We start from the raw sequence: 20,406 nt of genomic DNA, 5'->3' as shown, positions 1-20,406 counted from the left end.
TTAATGGGTCATGTTTGTCAAGATGCACAGAATTATAAGACAAAAGACATGCCATTTATTCAGCGCAACAGTCTTCCAGTGATTATGGGTGTCACAATTGATAATTAGAGGAAGAATTGATTCATCTGAAAGCCAAAATGAACCTCTGTGGTGTGAGGAAATTAGTTTGACAGTGTTTGGATGAGCAGTGTTTACACTGCAGTGTGGCGGTGTGGGAACACTTTACCACTCTGATAGTAACTGAAGCAACATGTACACACTTACAGTTTCTGGACATGAGCGTCAGGAGACTTTTGATGTGACATCTGGAACAGCAACAGAATATTTTCAGTTGTGGCAAAACTTCATATGAAATTATGAATTTACTGTTTCATTCTGCAGGCTTTTGACACATGATAAGCAGAGGTTATGGTTCCAATTTTAGGGAAGCAAAGTACAAAGTGTTTTACACAGTTTCCTCAAACTGTGTGAATTAGGTCAAGCTCACAACATTTACAATTTGATAAAGACTGTTTAAATGCACTTCTTCTATAATTAAAAACCATAGTGTAGTATGTGGGTTACTTATACGCCCTCTTAATTGTTTCTTAGAGAGAAACTGCTTGGAAAGCATCTATTTTATCATTTAGCATAACTTATAGAACAAAAAAATGAAAATTAACTTTCAATTAATTTCTTCCATTTTGCTATCGTGAAATAAAAACATTCAAGCACAAATATGCTGAGCATGCACTCATTATGCATTCATCTTCACTCTGCAAACCACATATTGAATTTTATCTGAATGAATTATTAACCAAGTTAATGAATATTTCATTTTTCTTTATGGAACCATTTAACAGTCCCAACAGAGGTAATGACATCTTAAGCAGTGCCAAGTACCTGAAGAAAGAGGACAAACACCAGGAGACCACTGAATTAATATCAACCAGGTTAACTTGTGCAACACATGGAGATATATCACAATATTAAAGCTATTTATTGTACTCTTTATATTGTATCTCCTGTGTTACAGCAATTTAACAATGTATGTCTAAGTTAAGACCTCTCCTTTTGTTGTTGTGTATGAACTTCACTGTACAGCTTACAGTGACCTGGTTTTATTTCCATACTCTCGGACATGAAATCCTTTTGTATCTTAAGAATGGACACAGCGTGATCTAGAGCAGCCGGGGGGATTTACACTGAGCAAATGAATTTAATGGCGTAATTAACATTACCTTGATTTGTCCCAGGAAAGACCTCAGTAAGTCTGGCTTGTGTGGTAATTTATTGCTGCGTTCCTATATGAAGAACACTCACCTACTGTAGAGCAGCTAATTACAAACGCTGGCTTGATTAGAGGTGGGGAAGAAACTGCCCCAGACTTGTTATTGATCAATTAATACTGGTAATTCTGTAGTTAACTTGCAACAAGACAGTGCAGTAGTAAGGTACGTTGAATTAAAAGCCTCTGTAACAACATCCAAACATCTCTCCACCAACTTCTACTGTAGTTTTAACACTGATGCTGCCATGTTGACTCCAGATCTTCACTGTCGTTTTGAGCAATACAGTCCTTTGTAAGCACCAGTGTTGCCATGTTGAAGGCTTGTCTGACAGTCAGGGCAGGCCCGATGAGTAGGGAACCAATTTGTGTCCAAACCCCAAGGAACTCCAAACTCTCTCAAGTAATTCCCTCCATTCTGACTCCTTAAAACCTTGTCTCCGCACAAACAATAGCAACGCTTTGTAAAAGTGACTCTAAAACCTCTGCCAAGCATAATTTATCATTTGAATGACAATAGACCACTTAGCACTGCTTAAATTATTTCTGTGCTCTATCTGCTACTTGACTGTCTTTGTGTTGTAACAGCGGACGATCATTAACGCCACGGGTGATGTGGTGCTCTCTTATCTCAGGCTCGGTCCTCTGAGTTTACTTTAGATAAAACTGCTCGGCCATGACAGCAACAACTTGTTTTTTTTTTTAAAGACTAGTCTAAGTCATGACTTATTAGATTTAATTGTAACAGAGTGAAGAATGTAGGAAGTAAAGTTGTAGTTTTATAGAGTTTTTGTCATGTGAGAGGCTTCATTTAATGAATTTATTCTTAGCAAGGAAGTCTTAATTGTAACAGCGGTCAAAAGAATGACTTGTAGAGAACCTGAGAAGCTTAACATAAGAAAGAAAAGCAATTTCACAAGACTATCAAGCTGTTAATGGTTTTATTGGTCTGAGTTTGAGAAGCTAAACACCAAATTGGGGGAAAAAACTGCTCATAAAAGCACACTTTTACATCTCAGAGGAGTTCATTTCACTGGATTTTACTGCCTTGTCCACTAAGCTGCTCCATTGGAACAGCTGTAGCTAAAACAGGGATTCAAACAGGCTCTGTTGCCATTTTCATAGTGTCAATGTGCTGTTTTGGCTTAGATGTACCCTACTGTATGTATAATCATGAACAGATTTAAAATCGGGCACAGAAAGACAAAGTACCTGCTCTTTTAATTGCCTCCTTCCACCACTGTGGTGAGTTCAACACCTGATTCTTGTCTATAAGCATTAAAATATTTATCAACTGGATGCAAATCGAGTGTCATGAGAAAACACACACATTTGTGAAATCAAATTTTTCTGAAAAGGTTCATCTTCAAAGAAGATATCATAAGGTTTTCCATAAAAATTAGGCAATAAGGTGGCAAAATACCTAATTTTTTTTTAGAAAGAAATTAGCTTAGAGATATATTATTATATTATATCATTAAATCAGTAAAGATACCATCTGAGTCTCAAGTCTTTTCCCACATATGAAAAGTGAAATCAGAGAGACCAGCTGGTAATGAATGGTGTATACCTCTAGGACTGAGGCCAGTTCAGTCCTATATGTTCTGCAGCTCCACAGTTGACAGACTTATGATTCACCTTTATTTCCCCCTCAAATTTCACCAAAAGTTTCTTTAATTATCTGACAGTATCACATGTAGTATATTGTATAAATCCACCTGTTCTATTAGCCATAAGTTAAATATTCAGAGTTCGTGTGTATTTGTTTGGTGTGGAAGATGTTCTGCCAAACAAACATAAGGGTGAGTTTAAAGGAACAGCTGTTTCCCCCAGCTTTCAGTCCTTATGCTAAGCTACGCTAACTGGCTGTAGCTTCATATTTACCACATTAGAGTAGTACTGATCTTCTCAGAATATTCAACCCCTCACTTCCATAAAATGTATTTGGTTTCTCCTATTGCTTACTGTTGAGAAAACTAACAGTATTAAGAATGTTTTGTATGTGCTGTGACTTTTGATTTTCCAATAGTCATCTAAACAAAAGTAAAATTTGAATTCTCATCACGATCTGACCTAACAGTAAGTATCATGTTCACCAGCAGACAGGTACCAAATTCCTGCACGGTGCGGCTTTGTGGCCCATCGTTCCTGTCTTGTTCTTCATACAGTGATAACTGCCATAATGAGATTTGCCATTAAGAGAGAAAAGAATGAAAAGGACCCCGGCCATCTGTATAGCTCACCATGGTAAAAGGCTGAATGCTATCAAGCCAGAATTCAATCGCTGAATTATACCCTCTTTGTGTGCGTAGGGCCAGTGAGTACCTCACACTATATTCATTTCAAAAAGGCCTCAATTTAATTAGTTCTCATATGTTGAAAAATTCATGAATTTGTCTGCAATTCCCCGTGCCATTGTTGGGAGTGACTTAAGCGGTGGTGTTAGGCTTTCAGGCGGTTTGGAAGGAAAAATAGCCCCCCACAAAAAAGAAACAACTGTTTATGTAAATAGACACTGCGTGTTTACTTGGTGGAAGAAAGCGAGGGCCCTGAACAGAGTGCTAAGCTTAGCGTGGCTCTGCCAAAGGGGACCTCTCACCATCAACTTCAGTCTTATTAAACTGATTACCAACTCCAGCTAATTAATCAGAGACAGTGCCCTTTCTTGTCATGCAGGGAGGGAGCTCAGTGTGTCTCACAGAGTTCCTCTCTCACCACCACCCCCTCCCATCTGCTCGCCTCTGTTCCCCCCTTTCTCCCTTTTCTTTTTCCAGCTTTGATTGAAGTAGGGGAATGGTAATTTTCATGCATCATCTGGGCCGGCAGGATGGGAGGACAAGTAGTAATTACCTTAAACAAACAAGGCCGAGATTGCTTGAGAAGCTACCTCTTTATTCAAGCTCGCGAAATAAGAAAACAGACTGAGAGCATAATGATTTCAAAACACATTTTACAGGCCATTTTGTTCATTTTGTGTTCGATACGGTTATCGTCTTAGATAAGGAGTCGACCAAAAAAATTTTGAGTGAAGACATGAAAGGCGTTTAGCAGCAGAGCGGTTCAGGTGCTGTAACGTAAAACGGTCTGAGCTTTTCAAACATGATTTCACAGCCTCCGGTAGAAAGCATGAGGAAGAGCATGTACTGCGGGAACAAAATGCACAGAGAATGTCATTGTTAAGCATTGTCAGGTGATCAAGTAATCTTATTTACCAAAAAACCTGTTTCTGATTCTGATGTAAGTGTCACAGCTGGGTTATGATAATCTGATTATAATGGTACTAAACCTGGTTGAAAACACAAGTCACTCTGGTGTACAAACTTACTGCGCTTCCAACAACTGATGACACTTTCTAATGTTACTATTAATGTGCCAAAGTGCCAATATTTTGTGCTGATGAATAGCATATAGCATTATTGATTATGGGAAACTTAACTACTCTAGCTCCACTCCAGCTGGCAGCTCTGTTAGCATCGCACTGTGACCAACCACCAATATTATTGGTAAGAAAAACTTCAGAATCAATTTACAAAAACATTAGAGAACTATTAGATGAATTAATATAATGAAAGACATTTTAAAAAATTCATTGCCATCTTTACAAACTGTTGTATGGCTGCAACTAATGTTTTTCTCACCATTGAATAAACTGTGGATTCATTTTTCCATGAGGTTGCTTGGTCTGTGCAATTTTAAAGCAGACTAATAATTGCATTAATCTAAAACCCCAAAATATATTAAAAAATCCCAAAGATATTCAATTCACAATGAACTGAACAAGCAAATGGCACATTCTTGCATTTGAGATGCTGGAAGAATGTTTGGCATTTTTAGCTTTATAAATATTATATATAACGATTAATAATAAATTAATCTCAAATGACTGCTCGATTAATCACCCAAACAGACAAATTAGACTATTGTGAGGTAGTTCTCAAGTCATCTCCATTAACAATGTTCATGTTTGCATGAATAACCAATATGATGGAGGTTGACCCACAGGCTCCTAGCTTTGATCAATAAAAGGCCCATATATCAGCACATAGTATCAGTATCCATTATGGAAATATTTTGATGTTTTGTAGTCAAAAATTACTACTATCACTACTACAACTGGAATCATCTCTTCTTTCCCCGAACTAAGAACCTACTTGAAAAATGGTAGTCTGGTTGTAAATAGCATTACTCAAATTAACTTTAATTGGATCCTGGATGTAAATGTAAAGATAAATAGAGTGTTTAGCCCCCGCTTTGCACTATGAATGCACAGTTTTTCCTGGAGTGCTAATCCTTTACTGCTAAATCAAGTCTTCCCTGTTCGCTCCTCATTCCATTTTCCTGCTCGCAGCGACTGAGGTACAGTAGCTGCAAAACACTCTGCAACTGGACAGTTTCATCTTTGCAACTGTTTCTCAATAGAGTGGCTTCTTTGTTGATGTTGTATGTTTAGTCGCATGTTCAAAAAGCTTTCAATAGTTTCTTTAACTGTGTTGCAGGGGCAAATATATGAACCTATACTTGATAGGAGTTTTTACGATGGATGGGGAAAATGGCAGATAAGATAGTGTATAGATGTGAATTAGCTGCGTTCTAAAAACCTATATCCGAATAAAACAGTGATCAAATATTTCGTCCAGCCTGTCACACCAGGGTGCAGCAAGCATGACTATCCAGTCTGGCTCTTTTGCCTCAGGAAATATGAGCTTTGCGGGGCTTGAGAAGCTCAGATCCCCGTTCTCCCAACTCACACTTCCTGCTGTTCTGTCTGATTGTGTCGTCTTTGTCTTAGGCTGATGTGCTCGCCTCCTCCTCTGGAGAGGCTAATGCAGGCCCTTTTTTTCCTCCTGCAATCTCACCAAATGCCAAGTGTAACTGGTGCCCCTATTGCTCCTAATTAATGCGTGATTAAAGAGTGAAATAAGGGATTCTACCAGTGATTTGTTTTTTCAAGGAGTAAGAAATTAATCCCCTTTGGATCTTGCAGAATCATTTAAGGATTCTCCTTGTTCTGTTTATCAAATAAACCAAGTAATTAGAGACTTTAGATAAGTAGGCTAAATTGATGCCCGCCCTATGTCTTCCCTAGCTAGTGTTCGCTGATAGAAACAGCTGTGTTGCTCTGGTAATGTGCGGCATTATACTTGTCCAATAACAATGCCCTTTGTGTTTGGTAGTCTTGTAATTACGCTGGGGAGCCTCCTTGACCTTGGTAAGCACATCTATCTTACTTCAGAATCAGTGTATTTCATTTCTTAACCCACAAAGATACATCACAAGGGAGTTTACTGACATCCGCATGAATGTAATTCAGAGTACAGACTACATTACTGGCAATGCACAATTGTGTAGTACGCAATAGTGCAGTTATCCGGGCTGATGATACACGCACAGCCTCTGGCTATTTAACAGCGTAATCCTCTGCTAACTTATTGTAGCTCTAGCTCTACTGTATCTGGAGAAGCAGCAGTGTGATTTTTATTACTTTCACCTGGGTACCCAGGGGAGGTATCTTATCTCAGCACTTGGTTTTATGCAGTTTGCTTTTGAAAGGTCTTCAAATGTTGGAAATTTGAATTTAGGCTGCATTTCTGACCAGGTAGACACATGAGGTGACTTCACTTGGCTCCTCCGTGAAGCTTATTTTTTTTAAAGAGGTCGACCATTTCTGGTGTTGCATCAGTGTTTCCAACACTGCACCTGCAGCAAGTGTCCAGTCTGAGACCTCAAACAGTCACTTTGAAGGCGAGAAGGGCCCGGCTGTTTAAATGACTTCATCCTGTCCAGATGAAAGGGAAAATGTTAGACCTCTGCATCACAAACACAGATTGAATACGTGTGTTATGTTTTCCTGCTCTCTGCAAGAGCTCTGCTTATACTCAGTTATTAGCGTATAGAGCCCCACATGTGTTGTTTTAGGAGGAGTATGTTTCTTTTTTCTTTTTTTTTTAAAAAATGTTCACACAAATTAGAAATTTGTGCTCATGGATTTCTAATTTATGCACACAAATTAGTAGGCTCTTAAATTACTGTCTGTAAGGGCAAGATGTGAAATTACCAATTGTTGTATTAGCAGCAGTCTAATACTTATTTGTTTCAGTATTGAGGTGCCTCAAAATACCGAATTTCTTCATATTAATGTCATTAGGGTATTATCACATTCATTATATCTGTCTTTGTCCCCTTAATGCTCCTTTCAACACAGTTGTCAAATTACATTGGAGGATGTTTCAGCAACACTCGCCACACTCTCACATAATGTATAGTATAGTATAGTATAGTATAGTATAGTATAGTATAGTATAGTATAGTATAGTATAGTATAGTATAAAGAGGAATAAACAGTGACAGTTGCCAGGCCTTGGACAATCTAATCTAAATAAGCAGCTATAATTTAATGCTCTGTTTTTGGTTTCCACCAACTGCTGAGGGAAATATTTGACTCTTTAGTCGCTAAATGCTCCACCATTTTTACCAGCTAGTTGCTAACTTTGTCTGTCTGCTGTTTGGTGCTGGGCAGGTTGCATGAAGTTGTTTTTTAAACCTTTTTTTTTCTAAAAACAGCTGCCTTCTGCAACTGAAGATGACTAAACAAAACTGTGAAATTGCAGGTTATAAAACTAAAACAATGAGCTGAAAGATGCTAAAATGTTCCATAGCGTTGAGTGGAACTGCAGAGTCTGATAATAATTATTTGTGTGGCTTTGTTATACTAAGTGTGACACCTTTCACACTATACAGTCATTTGATCTATTGTCACTATAAAAATATAGATTATAGCCACTTTAAACACATGTTGACAGTATTGTTTAACATTATGTTCTGTTAATTTGCATGAATTATTAACTCTAGAGCAGAAAATAAGTAATTCAAGAGCACTAATTACTAATTTGTGCACTAGAGTACAAAATATATAATGATAATCCAATTTTGTTTTTTTCCATGATGTGCTTGGCTGTTTGCTCCATATATTTCTGAACATTCAAAGAAAATACTGGTGTCTTATTAGAGTGTCAGTTGTTCATGTGATCATGTGAAACTGTCCTCCTGTCTTGCTGATTGATTATTGTATTGCTTCTTAGGGTTTAAGATTGTGATTTTGTGGATGAACAGAAAGGAAATAATTGTGTTGTGCACAACATGTTGGACTGTTAGCATTGTTAATTATTAAAATGTGTTTACATCTGCCATAAACAGAGCCTCAAGCAAATGAGTACGTAGTGTGCTTCTACCATTTTATCAATGATCTTGATTAGATTACGAGTTAAGGAATCTGTGTGTGTGGAACAATCTTTTGAAAGATTAGCCACGCATAGATTTACCTGTTTCCACACATTTAGTATTACAGCAAAGCCAATAATCCCATAACTAGATTAACTGTATATATTCAAAATATACATGCTGTTATACTGATGGTGACTAGGCAAATAATAAGTGGTCAGTCATGTTTACCTGTTAAGTTCACTGTACTATGCACTTGTTTTTCCTCCCTCTTCCTTTCTTCCTCTATTTTGCTCTCTTTCTATTTCACTGACTTCTTATTCCCTCCTTCCTCTGGGCACACGGTCTGTCTGTGTTCTTTATTCTTTTATGGCAGGCCTAGCGCTGAGCCTTCCTCTAATTAGATCAGGAATTATGGTATGGATTAGGTGATGGAGGGGCATGCCAGTTCTTCTGACCATGGTAGCTATTTCAAGTCACCATTTCAAAGTTATGTGCTTAATGCCTTTTTTCCCCCTCCCCTCTTTGCTTTGCATTATAACACAGCTGCAGGAAGAGTGACAAACACTGTTAATCTCTTGTTTGCTGGCAGTCCATTACAAAGGGGTAAAGCGGGATTTTTCTCCAGCGCTGTAAACACTCAAAATTCAGCATTGTCCATTACCTCTTAAACACAGCTGATAACAAGCATCATTAATTAAACTGTGGGAGTAAGTGGGGTTACATAAATTAAAATTAATAATCGGGAGCAAACAGAAATAGAATGCATGTTTCCGAATTGTTTCCTCTGAAACTCCCAAATGTAGCTACGTATATTAAGAAGGTTTGGCTCCTGTTTCGCTTGTGATGTTTCCACCAATCCTAGGGATAGGTTTAGTCATGGAGTGCTCTTTTAATTTGTTTGCCACATTTGCACATTTTCCCAGAAAAAATGATCAAGTAGGCATTTAATTACTTTAAGAAAATAAATCACTTCCCATAGCTATTGTGTTCCTGCCAAGTCTATTGCACATAAGCTGCAAAGAACATGAAATATTTCACCACTTGTATTTGTAAAACCCACTGTCGAGTCAGTTTTGGGCAAACAATGGCTAGAAATTTGACTCCGGTTTGTAGTTAGTGAGAAGGTGGACACCACACAGCCAGTAATGGCAAACTGAAACACATAGACAAACAATATTCATAAGATGCTCATTGTTGCCCATTATGTCCTATCTAATTATGTCATCATATGGGTTTAGCCTGGGTTCTGAGGCATGATACAAATCAAGAATAGCATGTTGTGTTTATAGTGTTGACATTACATGAAACACCAGCGAGCCCTCCGAGGACTTCAGCATGCCTGACTGAAGACACCAGCAGCCTGTAGCTCTGTTGTCAAGGAGAATCAAGTCAAGACATGCCCATCTACATCTGACAGTAGTGGGTAAGGGAACTGTACCTCCAAAACGTTTTTATAATTGAATTAATTTTATAAATGTGAAGACAGAATTCCATCATTGCACTTGATGATAATCCACAATGTTTGGCAAATTTGCTACACATTTTACAGGTGAACCTTGGCAGTGACTCCCATGAGTGACTGCTGGCACTGTAGGCGACTGAGATCACTTTCATGCATAAATAAAAGCCACATTGGGCCATAATTACACCTCCGGGAACAAAAACCAATCCACCTGATGAAGACTGATAATCAAAATCTGACAGAAAACTCCCAAAACTCCCAAAAGGTGACACCAAATCCCTAGTGTGCCAAATTGAGTGATGGGTTGGACAAACATCTGCCAAAAGCCACAGTTGAAATCCATATGGCTGGGAGTTAATTGGCGCATGCAGGCCCGGGCTTGACGTGAGCATGGATACATAACAACCTCTGTGGGTGGGCAGAGGTGGCTGGAGGTTTGAGGTCGAGCATCGGTCCCCTCTTGTACCGTTTCACACGGGTGTCCTGAAAGCTTATCTGAAATGGAGGAGATCTTGCAGCACTTCCTGCAAATGGCATGTTAAATGTCTCATTAATGCCGGTGACCTCAGCCTAATCTATCGTCCATTTCCTTACAGGGAGAAGCACTGCGGCCATCAGACAGTGACTAATCAGAAAAACATGAAGGGATTTTAAAGATTTGAAAGGCCTTCCCATGTTTTGTCATTTTGATCTGACATAACAAGAATGAAGCGGGATCTCTGGTGAGTTTGGCAGGTTTGCTGAAGCCTCAGTAATAAAGAATCATAGTTTTCCCCCCTCAGGTCCTTGCCACATTGGAGACACTTGATTCATTAGGACAGCAAGTCTCTTTTGGGAAATCTCAAGGGTCTTCTAGCCATACAAGTGACTGGGATAACACACGAAAACACTCAAAGGGAAAAAAAGCCTCCCTGTACTTTGCTAGAACACACTACACTACACTGACATCATTTGCATGTTTTTTTTTTTTGTTTTTTTTTTTAACATCTTTCCACATTCATTCATGGCAAAACAAATGAGTTCTCAGTCAACAAATTGCCATAAGCGCTCCACCCCCACCAGCCATGGGAATTTCCATTAAAGGCGTTTGAGTCAGAATCGGCGTACAAATAAATGACGCGCTCCTGGGAAATCACGGCAACAAGCAGATACATGTTAAAACTCAAGAGAGGCTTCTCATTTGAGCTGAAGAGGGCTTCCCAAAATCCAGATGTGGTGGAAGCGCAGACGGGGCTCAGGCCTCCTCACCAGTAATGAAGCAATTAGACAGACAATTATGAACACCTGTGACGCTGATTGGCACCATGCGGCTCCATCTCCTTCCACGGCACTAAAGACGCCTGAATGTTGCTAAAGTTAACCTCTAACAAGGCCTGTAATGACGACGAGGGCCAAAACACACCACACTGATGCACACACACCCACATACACACATACACGCTCACAGGAGGTTCACATTAAGAGGACGGGCTCATCCCACACAGCCGGTTGCGTCATGTATTATTGAAACCAGCCCTTGTATAAACACAACTCCAATAAATTGGGGTCTCAATTTTTCTGATTCATTAAGGTTAATGCAGTTTTAATTAGTGCTTGATTTGAAGCCTATTAGACGCAATTTATAAGTCCTTTTCGGGGACCTGCAAAATGACGTTGCGTGGGATTAATAAGATAAAAGGCACAAGTTGGAATTGTAGTCCCTCCTGGGTTAATGCACAGACTCAGGGATTCCTCTCTTTTCACTGTAACGGCTTGTTTATTTGCACAACTGCTTTCAGGCACATTAAAACAATCTAATGAATAGAGAGCTTTGGCTTCAGGGATTGCATCACCCATTGGATGAACAAATGAAATGGTGGTTATGGCCTGATTAAAAGGATGCTCAGGAAATAGGTTGAAACAGCTGAGGGCTCTATAATTATAAACCATATAATAGGGATTGTGACAGCTTTTCACCTATCAGAGCAACTTTACAGCACATGCCTGATGCTCCTGCTGGTTTGTTTTAAATCGTACTCCATGGTATAGTAACGTATACCTGCTGCCAGAGATGTAGGAATTTCCAGTTGAATGCATGACCAACATAATAAAGTGGTGAATATGATTGTAGTAACACTTAACTTTAACTCTATATATTTAGGGACTGTATGAAAATTATTACTGGGGATGGAGTGTTCAAGGGAAGGTAGTTTGTGTTTGTTGATGAGGGTATGTCAACTTTTTCTCATCCCAGATTTGTATTTTTTTCATTCATTCTGGGGTGAAAATATTGCAGTGCTCAAGTCCATCAGCACAAACAGTGTTGCTGCTTAAATTCACTAATCTGGTGACTGTAATAAAGCTTGCTGTTGAGCAGCTCTTTATATACAAATAGGGAGTGGCTGTATTTTCACTATTTTTTTTAAATATATATATTTGTATCAAACTTGTTGTATTTATTACAACAGCAATATAAATGCCTCTTAGAACATTTCAACTTAGGAGCTATACTTTCCCTGTTTTGCTACATTATGAGATATTGGGTGGTGGTTGGTTGTTTTTTTTTACCTCAATTTTCATACAGTCCCTTAGCATTTGTAAGAGGTATATAAACACTTAGAAAATTATTGATACCACACCATAATGTAGTTATAAGCAGCTGTAAGGATATTTTTAGGAGTTTATTAATGTTTTTGTCAACAATAAATCTCCTAACTCTTTAATTAAACTCTAATTAAAAATCTTATCAGGGATCCGTAAGTTGTGTAATAACAATTAATGAAGGATTAATAGCACAGTATAACATATCTGTAATCCTTGATGTAAGAATTACATAATATCCTATAATAAGAAGTGGGAAGAACATATATTCATATAAATATTTATGTCATGTTAAATTTAAAAAATAAAAACAGGGAACAGAGGTCTCCTTAGAGTTTGAGAAAGTTGCTCATAAATCTTGTACTTTTTCAAGTTTATGAATATTGGAAGAACATGTGTTGGCCCAAACATTATTACCATAAATCAAACTAAATCATTCACATATTAATAATAAAGAGTCATTACACAAGACACATTAGTTAGTCTCCAATGACTTCACTTTTTTATCTAGTTTGTTTTTTCTTATCCATTCTCCTATTTAATTTCTTATCATCCAAAATGCCTGAGAAATGATCGTAAGAAGTTGGGAAATTACTGCTACATTTACTGACACTTACATATAATCCTTAGCATACTTTTTGCTTTTTTCTGCAAATGTTGTATTTCACTGGAAATCATGAGGAAACAAAATGGGATGGGAAAATTACAAACAAATATGAAATCATTCATATAGGTAAGAAATAATAGAGGTCCTAAAATGGACCCCTGTGGAACACCATGTCATGTGAACTGTGTTTGAAAATCAACCATTTGTCATTATGTATTGGTTCCTCTCACTCATATAGCTTGTTAAACACGTAGTGTTTCATGATTGTCATGATTGTTAGTGCCATGTGCTTTAGGAATATCTAAAAAAAAAAAAAAAAAAAAGCAAATTTACTGTCATTCATAGCTGTGTGTATTTTGTCAACAAGTTGTAAAACTGATGGAGTTTGCTTAGGTTTTGAGAGTCAAAAAATATAAATAAACACCCTAATTAATAAACACAATTACAATGCATTCACTTACAATATGAACACTTATTTTATGATTACAACTGTGTTATATATCAATCATCTGTTTTCTGTTTATACATCTGTTAAGAATGATTTACGGGGGAGGTTACTACCCTTGCCTGCTCACAACTACACTTAAGTGTGTTTTAGAGTGTTATAAACGATTTATTTATTTTTGATATACAGCTCATAAATGCTAAGTAGGGAGGTTAAAATAAAGTCTTCCTCTGTAATTATATTTGAAGTCTTTGTTTAGAGGTTAACTGACATTTTATTATATGAATAGACAAACGTTGAGCTTTGAGCTTTTTTTTATTACATTTTTGCTAATAAAAGAAACATAACAGTAATTACATCTCCCCTTTAATCTGTCACTATGACAAAATGCAGCTCAGTGACGCTTGATTTTTAAAATAAATCACAAGAAGCATACTTTGTTTGTATTAGTTATATCTATAAATATTTAGACTGTGAGCTGGAACTCACAAGGAGCTCTTGAATGCAGAATAAAACAGTCTGATCATCCTTTCAACAAGAACATCTTTAATTCAGCTGGGCCGCTCGGATGTTTTGAAAGCATCTTTCTTTGCTCTCATACAATGTAAAACATCAAAACCCGAACAAACAGTTAATAGTTCCCGCAGCTTCAGTATGAGTGATAGTGAGCAGGCTTTTGAAACGGTATCAGTGCAGTGGAGATGGCTGAAAATTACAGGAACAGAGTGTAGAGCTGAACTGCTGACAGCAGGAGTCACAATACATTAGCAGATCCTCCAACTGGCTGCTCTTTCTGCATGACATGCCGACTGTTCTCAGTTGAATTGTTAACACACATTGTTTGACAGTGTCACAGCTACATTTTTTCCCTCTCTGTAGGCAGGAAAATTGTGCTCCAACGAGGTTATGAGACAGGTGGAACTCCTGCTTATGGCTCGCAGGTTGTGGTGGAGAGCTCTCAGTTTTGCATGTTTGTAAATTGCCACCAGAAGTGTATAAAATGGTCCCATCTGTAAACTCCAGCTCCGCAGGCCCACTTCAGAGACCTGAGATCAATTTTGGTGCATTTATTCTCTGAGAGAGGCACACAATGGGAGTTCGCTAAGGATCAGTTTTCAATTGGATAATAGTTTTGTGAAACGAGGGGATCTAGAGGGCATTGCTTTCACACATTCTTATGGCTTCATATCTCTGTAACATGAACCACGTACCGCTTCAGTCTCAACACCTCCACAAGCTTTTTTTCCCCCCCTAAATCAAATTCAATTTGCACCTACAGGACTGTTACGTCTTCCACTACCATATTTTCAGACCTTATTGCAGCTTCTCTTAATGACATATTCAAACATATAATCAAATTGAGTCAAATTATGTCTCTGTTTTCTTTTAATTTTACAGTAATTTGCTTCCAAAGTCTCAACTGAGTCTCAACCAAGGCAAGATGGTTTAGGTTTTTGCATTGAAAACATTTGTATTATCTATCTATCTATCTATCTATCTATCTATCTATCTATCTATCTATATTAGCATAAGTGTTAATACAGATAGATACTCTGTTCCCTTGTTGAGGTCTGTCAGTTGCCGCTGACACTGTCCTTCTTCTTCCTCTCTCCTTTAACCCAGTGCAGCCACTAGATGGGGTATGATAACCACAGAGAGGCTCTCCCAGTGGGACGCCTCCAGCTCTGGTGGGTGCTGCTGCACTCATGGGAGAGGTGAGGGGAGGAAATTGTCTGCCAAGTTTTCCACAGATCCCTATCAGCTTCTCATTTGTTTTTATTGTTTCTTTCCAATTCAAATAATTCTCAAGCTAATTTAGTGTTTCACTCTTACGGTTAAGTATTTATTACACATGGGAATTTCCATTACCAGTAAAAGTCCGTTGTAAAGTACTACTATTGCTGATGCAGTTTCCTTGTATGAGTTTGGTTATCTATTTCCAGAAGCTGTAGATGTTAATCGGTATATAAATGTTCATAAAATCAGTTAAATACAGAGTAGTTTTGCAATTTAAAGCTTAAGATTTTTGCCATTTTAATTCAAATATCTCAATTTCTGTGTGAACAACTCATATTGCAAGTATATACACATTTAGTTTTAAATATATTCAAAAGAAGGGAGCAAACATTGTAATTTATACAACAATAAAGAATAGTAAACTGTGTAATCCAGTCAATTTGGGAAGAAAAAGTGACTCAACTCAAAATAACTTCTTGATTCAACAGTTTCTTTTACTTACCAGATGGAGACACTAGTATTATCACTTGTTCATTTGGGTGCAACTTAACTGTAATTTCTAGACAAATGTTTCCATTTTTATTAAATTATTAAAAGGACAGAAACACAGTCTTTCCTGTAAAAGAAAACAAAACTAAAAAAGTTGGTGTCTAATTCAACTTAAATTCACAACTTACATGCAGTATGAAACATAATTTATTTAACACTGTTTGCTAGTTTTCTGTCAGTTCCTACATTTGAGTTAAAATACATGTAAAGATGTATAAAAACACAGATGGTCTTACAACCAGCGATGTGTTGCTGTGACATGACCCTCTCCTCTCTCTGCTTGGATCATGACCTGACTCGTGTACAGTCAACTACGGAGCAGTAGATGTACTCTGTGATGTTCTGAAACACTTCTTTCTGTTCAAAACATCGCTTCTGAGTAGCTAAAGTCTAACATCTAATATCTGTTGAGAAAAGCAAGATTAAAACAAAAACAGAATTACATAAAGATTGATGAAAATGTATTCACTTGCATACTTTTTAAAACTAAATGGCAATAACACTATAAATGAAAACAGATTCAGTGATTAATTTGTTCATTAACTCTAAACAACATGCTTGGAAAAGTTTTATTGAGATCGTACTTGTGTCTTGTGTGTCAGCGGTGCTCAAACTGAGGCACAGGGACTCCCAGGGGTCTCCCAAGGGTCTCCAGTATAACAAGGACTTCTTATTTTACTCCCTAGAGGTTAAACCTATAATAAATGGACATAAATGACTGCTCTGATGAAAGTTTTATTGTCTGTTATCTCTCACCTATAGTTCAGACTAAAACAAAAAACTTTAGTTGAGGATCTTTCTCAACAGCGTTTCTACTTTGGGGTGTTACATATTCAACACCATTCTGACAAACAAAACAATAATAATTTAGTAAAAACCACATGCTACAGATAAGGAAGTGAAATGTTAATTTGTCTATTGAATTCATCTCATTTATAAAACACAGCTGCATTACTTGTGAACATAAATTGAAACCATTTTTAGAAAGAGCGTCTCGCTCGGCTTTTCCATAAGTGCTTATGATTGGTTGAAATCAGTTGAAATTCATAACATGTACTGTACTTGTGCCTGCAGTCCTGGAAATGGTTAAAGAAATATTTTGGGGTAAAAAAACGAGCTCTCATAATTGCATTTTGCTCCTGCTTGTGAGGACTATTTTCAGAAGCTACTGTATTGTACTAGTGTGTGTGTGTGTGTGTGTGTGTCTGTGTGTGTGTGTGAGAGAGAGAGAATAATATCTTTGAAGAATATAAACAGCAACATTATTTTCTTGAGCTCTGTAAATCATTTCAGACAAATTGAAGCTGTACTTTCTCTTGCCACTTGCAGATTTTTTTCATTGTAATGTCTAATATTCTGCATGAATGTCTGTAAATGACCTTTTATATCATATTGGAGATGTTGGAGGTTCTCATAGCTTTGAACTGTATATATCCCTGAGCAGATAATTGTTTCACATTCCCTCGGTTTTATAGAGATGTTATTGAAATTTAAAAGTGCTTGCCGTGGAGCTTACAGTAATAACTGTAAGTAGTTATATTCTAATGATCTGGGTATAGGGAATGTATTATCCATTATCTGCATTAATGCTTTAAATGGTTCACAGAGAGTTCATTCACATCAATGGCCAAAATAGATTTATTTTACTTGGGGCACCTATGTCAACAGTAGTTACAGGAATTACTCTGGATGCGATCCCATTATAGGATGTCAAATATTTTGATGCCATTGGTAAATGGCAGAATGGTGTGGAGGACAACAACTGGATGGCAATTCTGCAATTTCTGGATCAGAATAAAAAATATACAGCCTGTCTGCTCACCTTTGCAATCTCGGGGCTCACCCCAGCCGGCAATGTAATACTGAACAATGAATTTTAAATAAAGTCAAACATTTGCTTCATGCTCCTCCACAGTTTAAACAAGACATTTCTGATGGAGACGTGTGGATTTATTGTAAGTAAGAGATATAAGAGATAACTTAATCCCCAATTGGATTGTAAACCCCACCTCCACTTCACATAGCTCCACCCTGCCACACCGCTTTCTTGACCTTTTGTCTCATTTCTCGGCGGGTAATGAATGCTTTCGGACTATTTCAGACGAAAAGATCTTGCACATAGTCCAGAGCATTGGAATGTCATATCAGAAAATCACCCAATCAGCATGCTGGTGTTGAGAGCAAACAGAGAGCGAGGCCGCTGCGCGCACAGAACAGTGGTGGACTGGGTCGTCTGGATGTCAATATAATAGACTGGCTTATGATGTGTAAATAACACACCGCTTAATGGTCCTCTCCCACTCTGTCAGAGCATTTTGAATCACATGGAGGGCAGCGTCTCCCTCTCCACTCTCCACAAGGTCTTTTCATCCACTATTCATCTAAGCCCGTGTCTTTCATACACAGAATTTTAGGGCAACAGCTAATATTTTAAAAACAAATATTATGTGAGTTTTACAAAAAGTATACAAAAAGATCTGGGTTCTATATAACAGTTTATTTCTTTTTGTAGTGGGATAAAGGTGAAATATGTTTCTTTTATGTTCTAATACAAAAACATAATATCTCGACAAATCTGTCTCTGTCTTTTTGTCTTCTCTCTTCCCATCCATTCAGACAAAACTGTTTTATAAACTAATTTATGAGATATATTTAGAAAAGAAAAAAGGTAGACAAAGATGAGAGAGACTTATTGATGGGGCATCACAAAAAATAGTTTTTGACATGAAGCTTCCATTAGTATTTTCCATGTAACAAAATAAAAAAACAACATACTATCTTGTAACTTGCATGGTGCTTTCAAAATTTCAAGGCAAACTGAAACTTTACTGAAGCTATTTATTAAGGATAAATAAGTACATATAGGTTTTTGCAACTTTTATGTGTCTTTGAACGATTATTACAGTTACAGCTGCATGTTAATTGAATAAACTGGAATATTCAATAATGTAGTTATTCATATTCTTAGTCATAATAGAGTATGCTTCATGAAACATTTTGTGTCAAAAGGTTGAACACATGCAGACATGTTTAAATGAATTTGTCATTTTTGCACTTTTCCATATTTTGTAAATTCATTTAAATTCCAAATGTGCTTAAACACAGGTTAAACTAACTAAAAGTACTTTTATTCCTCACTTCTTGGTCGCCTCTATATTTTTCTATTTGTTGTTTAAGCAAAATAAATACACTTAAATAAATTCTGACCCACTGAGTGTAAACACTAAAATCCAGCATTTGCTAAACATCATAATTAATTCTGCCAGATGAATGAAAGCATGCAGGGCGGCAGACACATTTAAAAAATATTTACAAACCAAATATGCCCCTGAGATATAATATGACACATAGGGTAATATTTTTGTGAATTAATAATTACAATACACATTTTTTATTTTTTTTTGCAAGTGTTTGATGTTGAGTGTCCTTACAATAGTGAAAAACACCATGACATTTAATACAATAGCCTTGAAATTACAAGACTAAGTCAATGACACACTCTCACTGTGTATTTGCTTTATTTGTTTACAAATTTGAACAATTTTGACATTAATACAATACAATGCTTTCTGTGTTAATTTCACACTCTGCGGCATGCAAATGAGGTGGAGCTCTCTGTAGTTAAAAGTTAGAAGAGGGCATATTCTGCGGTCCTGCTTACAAATAACTAAATAAAAGACTACAGTTAAAATCACACACACACACACAGTCATGTGGTGGTGCAGCAGAATAAACACACACAGGTAAATACATAGTTTAAAGCAGTTGTAGAAGCTGCAGTCACATAACTTCCATGATGACTACTCATTCACACCTGCTGATGACATACATCAGGCATCATTACTGTCCCTTCCATTATAGACCTGCTGTATATGTGATACTCTCCCCTCGCAGTAATAAATAGAAGTGACCTCAGTCAACGTATCACTCATGAGCCGTCTTTGATTTGGTCACTATTTCCGTCAGACCCAGGAGACAGCAGCAGTTCCCACATCCACTGACCTTGGAGTCTCTTTAGAGCTCTCTCCAAACCCGCTGCTCAAGGTTGCATCAAATCTGTCTGTTGTTTTTCTACATTAGCAAAACCTTAACCCTCTCTCACCTCGGAGCCCCTTTTGAAAACTAACACCTGAGTGTAAGGGCTGCAGTGAGAGGTGGCGTGGGAGTGCAGGTTGAGGTGGGTCAGATAGGGTGATCAAAAACAAAGCACGAGGATAAAAAATATAATTTTACCTCCCCCATAATCCCGGGCTTCCAAGAATGACCTTTGATCTTGCAGCATGTGTGGTATGCTGAGCCGCCTGCTCGTGCTGCATGCTGCTCTGATCCTGGGAAGCAATCACCGAGCGCACTGCTATCAGAAAGGCTGCTGGGGAAACACTCTAAGCCTGAGTCTGGAGGTGAGCGCCGAGCAAAAAGCAAATGTGCAGGGATGGAAAAAATAACCAAGTGCAGCCAACCACATAGAAAGCCTGATGGGCCAGAGCGCTACATGATAAAGGTAAAGTGGATACTGTATCTACAACACAGCCTGAGGC

At 37.6% G+C, this 20,406-nt stretch overlaps 1 long non-coding RNA gene across 1 annotated transcript in view; it reads right to left on the bottom strand.

Annotated features, from left to right (window-relative positions):
- Positions 1 to 20,406, bottom strand: part of LOC137196727 (uncharacterized) — a 66,798-nt gene that overhangs the window by 25,546 nt on the left and 20,846 nt on the right. The window lies entirely within an intron of this gene.

This window comes from Thunnus thynnus, chromosome 14, assembly GCF_963924715.1.
Source record: "Thunnus thynnus chromosome 14, fThuThy2.1, whole genome shotgun sequence".
NCBI classification, from domain to species: Eukaryota; Metazoa; Chordata; class Actinopteri; order Scombriformes; family Scombridae; genus Thunnus; species Thunnus thynnus.
The sequence above is the reverse complement of the archived record's forward strand: the minus strand, read 5'-3'. Positions and strand labels throughout refer to the sequence as shown.